Raw genomic sequence first — 6,826 nt, 5'->3', positions numbered from 1 at the left:
TGAAAGCACAAGCTCTCGTGTGATTTCTGACCTTTTTTTAGCCAGTCATTCAGGTCATGTTCGATCAGAATTGTTTAGTAGCCATTTGAAGTATCAATGTACTTAACGTAATTTAAATTCAGTTTCTATCATAGAAAGTGTGGTACATAAACAACATTTAATATTTTGATGTCATCTTTTTAAAGTAACCATCTCTGAACAGTTCTATTTAAACTCAGAAGTATTTTTCAATCCGAAATCTTGTGGCAATATCTCATCACCAATCCATTCAATTTTCAGTCAAAATGAAGAACATAGAACATAGAACATAGAACAATACAGCACAGAACAGGCCCTTCGGCCCACGATGTTGTGCCGAACTTCTATCCTAGATTAAGCACCCATCCATGTACCTATCCAAATGCCGCTTAAAGGTCGCCAATGAATCTGACTCTACCACTCCCACGGGCAGCGCATTCCATGCCCCCACCACTCTCTGGGTGAAGAACCCACCCCTGACATCTCCCCTATACCTTCCACCCTTCACCTTAAATTTATGTCCCCTTGTAACACTCTGTTGTACCCGGGGAAAAAGTTTCTGACTGTCTACTCTGTCTGACTTGATTGAATTTGACAGGCAAAGTGGCAAGTTTCCTGGTTTAACATCTCAGTTCCATTGTCTCATTAACACCCAGTACAATGTAATCGGTCAAGATAATGGGATTGTGTACCTGGGCCTACCCCGACCAACACCAGGATTCATGTTCCAGTTCATCAAGCTGCTGCTGTAGACACCAATAATACCATATTCAGCAACCGTCATGGCCAAAAGCAAACGAAAGTAAAGATGAAGACGAGAGAGCAAAGAAGAAAGAAGTTTACAACCAACCTGGAAGCAAATGCACACAACAGCATGAACGCTTTTGAAACTATCACAAGGAAGGTTGAAGGGGAATTGCGCAAGCTTGGAACGTTTCACCTGTGAAGTTAGATTGGAGAGACTTGGATCGGTTTTGGGCAGATTCGCCGACGTCAACCCGGTGTTCCTCCATGATCACTGCTTCCTGCTGGCCAGCAAGCGATCGTGTAACCTGATGGTGAAAATGCTGAACCAAGAGAACACAGAGGAGCTCAAAATGGATTCCACAGTTTGGAGAACTGTGACATCCCTCTTTCAGTCTCTCTCGGACGAGTGGGAGATAGTCAAGGGGAATATAAAGAGGATCTTTAGCAGGGAGAACTGTCCAAAATCCAAAAGAGCATGCAGAACCTACGCCTACTGCAGGTGATGGAGGTCGATGTTATGACCAATCTTTAGTAAGCCTTGCTCCTAACATCAGAAGCCTTCAAGGTAACTTCCTGGTCCATCATCCACAACGCCGTGTAGGGTGAGTCCTGTGCATTATTGTTCTTTCAGAAGATGGACAGCGGGAGATCAGTGATCAGCAGCTTGAAGGAAGAAGATGGCTCGGTGATGTCCTCTCAAAATGACATTCTGAGGATCAGCAAATCCTTTTCTGCTGGACTCTAGGATCTGAAGCCAACTATCACTGCAAATATCCCAGTCATTCCTGCCCAATATCACGGAAGTCTTAGATAACAGCACCGAGGGGGAGATGCGACAGCAGCCATTCTCCCTGAATGAGCTGACAAGGCTTTTGAGTACTCAGAAATGTGTATTATTCCCAGAGGTCACTGCTTTCCCACCAAATTGTGGTCAAATCGGTGGGACATGATTGGCCAGGACCAATGCATAATGCACAAGAAAAGGTATCTCGCCCCTCATCCACAGTTCGAAGGACAAGTTGGACGACTGGCAACCTGTTTCATTGCTGACTGCACATTAAAAAATCGTATCTAAGGTCATAACCAACCAGGTCAGATCTCCTCTGGGATCAGTGATTAAAACCAATCAAACCTGTCCTGCAGTGGCAGCACTAACGATGAGAGCATTTTTCTCCTGAGGGACATGATCACCTCCGTACAGGACAGGGGAGATGGAGGCCTGCCTCATCAGCCTGGACCAGGAGAAGACCTTTGACAGGATATTGTACAGCTAAGTTTGAGATGTGCTTTCCACATTGAGTTTTGGGGAGGCTTCAGCAAATGAATTTGACAGTTCGTAGAGTCATAGAGATATACAGCATGGCAACAGATATTTTTACTGCTTCTACCGTCAATGGATGGGAATCAGAGGGCTTCCTGATCAGATCCAGAGTCAGGCAGGGCTGCCCAGTCTCACCTATCCTTTTTTCTTGCTGATACCGAAGCACCTGAATATTTGTTGCAATGCATTCAGACATTTCTCCCTCTTTTGCCATTGCCAATAAACTGAGAACGTCTTTGTTAATGTTCCTCAGTCCAGCATTGCTCATTTATACATCAGTTCTCTATTTCGATTCAGGAAGCAAGTTTCTTCATTCTCCATGTTGGCAAATAATTCGAATACGTTGAGATCACTCTTCCACAATTCAATAAAATTGCAAAATCATGCTTTTGAATTGTGTACGTACTATTTGGAGAAAGCATATTTCATTGCTGCGTGTTTAGATCTGTGGTCTTGTATCAATTCAAGACTGTGAGAAGTAATAAGTTAATTCTTTCAAAGTGGTATCTCTGTCCAAATACCGAACACATCATCATAAATAATAAGTTATAAAGGTGAGGTTTCAAAACTAACTTATCACTTTAAGATTAGATTAGATTACATTACAGTGTGGAAACAGGCCCTTCGGCCCAACATGTCCGCACCGACCTGCCGAAGTGTAACCCACCCATACATTTACCCCTTACCTAACACTACAGGAAATTTAGCATCGCCAATTCACCTAACATGCACATCTTTGGACTGTGGGTGGAAACCGGAGCACCCAGAGGAAACCCACGCAGACACGTGGAGAACGTGCAAACTCCATACAGTAGTTCCCTAAGGCGGGAATTGAACCCGGGTCTCTGGCGCTGTGAGGCAGCAGTGCTTACTACTGTGCCACCGTGCCGCCCACACATATTTTATGAGGATCTGGCTAGAAAAGTAACATTCAATTAAAAGCAAACCACGCTTCCAATGTATTAAGATCGCACCAGCCACAGAACCCTCACCAATAAATGAAATGTCCGACGATCTTCCCCTTGGAACCAATATTTCCAGCCACACCTGCAATAATCAAATGAGCACTTGGAGTAACCCAAGGATCAGCTGTTCAATTTCTTGCCTGATTTGCTCAATTCGACTTTCAGAAACCCCAAGCTTTTCCTTCTGGTAATATTTGTGATGAGGTCAGCCAACTGGACTTCATCGGATGTGAGTTCCCTGATTGTGGCTATTAATGTATCTCAATCAGTGAGCCCTTGCTGACATAAAAAAGGATGAATGTCATGGATATGGAGATGTTGAATGCCTAAGGCAGTGAGAGACTGCTGTCACAGGCTGTGCTTATGCAAATGAGGAATGATTAATGTTGGATTCTGACCTCTGAAGGGCTATTTCACCACCTAACATTGTTGATGCCAATGTTGAGCAGGACCTGAGGCTCTTCATTTTCTACACTTTCCCGCTTCAATTCTGTTGAGTTTGTTCAGACCTACAATGTGTCGTCTCTGGTAACCAGCTATTTTTCAATCATGCGACAGCTGATATTAAACAGGGAAGCCACAACCCAGTGTTGAGGAGAACATTTCTCTGAGAAACTCTCAACCGGAATTAATTTCCAAATGTCAATGTCAAGTTAATAACAATATGATGTAAAATAAGATTTCCAAGTTGGATGGATAGAATTGGTGTGTCAATGTTAGTAAATAGCGTGCCACAAGGACTGATTAATTAACCCTGCTGCCTCACAGCGCCGCGGGTGCGTCTGCGTTGGATGCACTTTGCAGGGTCAGTGTGGACTCGATGAGCCGATTATCCAGCTTCCACACTGTAGAGATTCCAATAAATGGCTCAACATGCATGTTCCCATGTTTGCTGTTGACCGATTCGGATTTTAATCATCGAATAAACCTCAGTTCTAAAAATGAACGATCACAACTCGGAGTTAACACACCGCTGTCACCTGTTTGTTCAAATTCTTAAATAAATGATTGGAACCACGTTGTCATGTCATTGTCCCCCAGAGGAATCAGCAGGTATAAATGAAAGACTTCGGAATTTTATCACCTAGGAATTTCGTACAGAGAGATTGCTTGTACAAATAGATTTTTGCAGAAAATGACCTTTTCAATTCATCAGATATGGAAATTCATTTACACGAACATTCCGATTGCAACAATTCCTGGTCAGTGCCTTACACATCTGACTTCGCCTGAGTTTTTCTGAGGATTAATGCTATTACTCAGAATGATGCATGGGTAGCAATCGCACACTCTGCAGGAATTGCCCAGGAAATTAAACTTTCCGTGGTGTAATGATTAATCTCTTGTGGCAAGCCTGCAGAAATCTCAATTCAAGCGGAGACTACGCTGAATTTCGATGGAATTAAGGAAGCAAGTCTCTTTGAAAAAATTATATACAGTGGTATTTTTATGTCGAGAATAGAAAACAAAATCGGAAGAGATTTCTTTTCTGTTTTTTGAACGAATAAGCTGTCGGTTACTCTGTCCTCCTGATGCTAACATTAAACTTCGAGGTATTCCTGGCACCACAGCAATTTGTTTCAAAACCGTTTTTTAAAAGTCTGGCAGTGGGTTGAATGGCTTTGTGCACGAGTCTACAGTGTTTTTTTTTAATTATTGTTTATCACCCAGCATGGTATCAATGGTATCTAAAGGTTTGCTGGAGAGGTCAGCAATATGAGATTCAGAATAAATCGCTTAATTTTTAACATTTTTCTCATTTGTTTCAATCTTTTTTATTTTCTGAAACTGGACGGATTCACAAAACTTTCCTCATGAGAAGGGGATGCGAAAATTAGTCAGCTTTCGTACCTTGGAGTGAACATTTCTGTTCATCCGAGACAGATTTATTGGGAGAAAAGATGCTCTGAAGAGATTACTTAACGCTGAGTACATTCACAATCAACTTTGTGGTTGTTCCATAAAGAAGTTCACTGCAGCTTCACTTTAAAAGTGGCAGGCACAAGTCACTTGAGCAAATGTTAGATCCAGAAACCATGGTGTGAATATGACACGAGTGGTATTTTCTTTGGAAAGACAGAACAGTTTTATATTAAGTACTAAGCTGCTTTCTTTCGTTTCATCTATGCATTGTTTTGAGGTTAATGAGAATTATACACACAGCATAATCATTTTCTTTGAATCTGTGTGAAAAGTCGAGAGTTTGCTTTCTAATATTTTGTCATTCCTTTTGAAATAAACTTTGTTTTTGACGTGGGCGCGATATTTGCAGCATTTTGCGTTTACTATTCAGCAAGAGATCACTTTGTTAAATGAAAAGACATAAGATTTTAATCCATCAAACTGGATTTCGTTCTGGGGGTCTGGCTTGTTTTGTAATTAATCAGTTGGTATCAGAACAGAAGTGAGGGTACTAACCACATATCCTAACGCCCAATGAACTGATTAACTGACACCACACTTCAATCAGACTATGCCCCAACTATACCTCTCCAGAAACATTTTACGCTACCGATCACATATCCAGACTTAGAAGAAATTGCATATTACCTCTACCAAAATAGGAATCTCTCACACTGCAACAGAGCCAACGCAAAACAAATTCCCTCACCGCCGCAAGATTTGTAGCACGAGAACTACTTGAGACACTGGGTGGCTCACACCTATGGTTTCATGAACAGTACTTTGTCACCACCTAGCAGCGAGGAAAGAATTGCACTGAGGCAGATTCGAAGAGATTTATAAAAATTTTGCCATTATGTGGAAATTACTGTAGAATTAAGGAAAGATGGACAGTGTTTGGGTCATTTTCCTTTGAACAGAGGTGAATGAGAGGTGATGTGATTGAAGTCATCAAAAATCAGGGTCATAGACGGAGACCGATCACGCCAAACACAGGAACATTTATCAGGAGAAACAGAGTAATACAAATTTATGGAAGGATTATAGGGTACACGAGACCGACCGTTTCATTCAAAAGGTGATGGGGTGTCTTGAACTCACTGCCCAGTTTCGCTGGGAGCTTGAGGTATCAAACCACAACTCATTTAAAGGGAACCTGGATCTGGACTTGAAGGATAATTGCAATACTGTGGAGTGTTAAAGTGAATTCCAGAGTGCAATGAGGACCTTCCATTTGTTCCATGAAGAAGTGTTTGTATCTCTATAGTTTTTACAATGTGTGAAGTAATTCTTGCGGAGGAATGATTTTTAACTAAGTTTAGAAATCAGGAATTAATCAATTAGATTATTACAGCAGTTCAGGCAGCATCCTTGTTTAGTTATTCTAATTATTAAAACATGTTTTTTTAAAAGCAAATGTTCTGAAAAGTTGCACTGTTTTTGACCTGCTGGGTAATGACATTATCACTTGAAATGTTAATTGCCCCTGACATAATCAGAACACAAGAGAGAGTCAGATACTAGATTTTTATTATGTTGGATCTTATTTTACATGGATTGGAGTACTGGATTCACTAATTGTTGTGGTTGGGTTCGCCGAGCTGGGAATTTGTTTTGCAGACGTTTCGTCCCCTCTCTAGGTGACATTCTTAATGCTTGGGAGCCTCCTGTGAAGCGCTTCTGTGATGCTTCGTCCGGCAGTTATCTTGATTTGTATCTTTCACTTCTGGTTGTCAGGTCCAGCTGTCCACTGCAGTGGCCGGTATATTGGGTCCAGGTCGATGTGCTTATTGATTGAATCTGTGGATGAGTGCCATCACATGTTTTCAGCATTCAAAGCCCTTACATTTATTTCATTAAAATGGTTCACTTC

This window comes from Chiloscyllium punctatum, chromosome 47, assembly GCF_047496795.1.
Source record: "Chiloscyllium punctatum isolate Juve2018m chromosome 47, sChiPun1.3, whole genome shotgun sequence".
Lineage (NCBI taxonomy): Eukaryota > Metazoa > Chordata > Chondrichthyes > Orectolobiformes > Hemiscylliidae > Chiloscyllium > Chiloscyllium punctatum.
The sequence above is the reverse complement of the archived record's forward strand: the minus strand, read 5'-3'. Positions refer to the sequence as shown.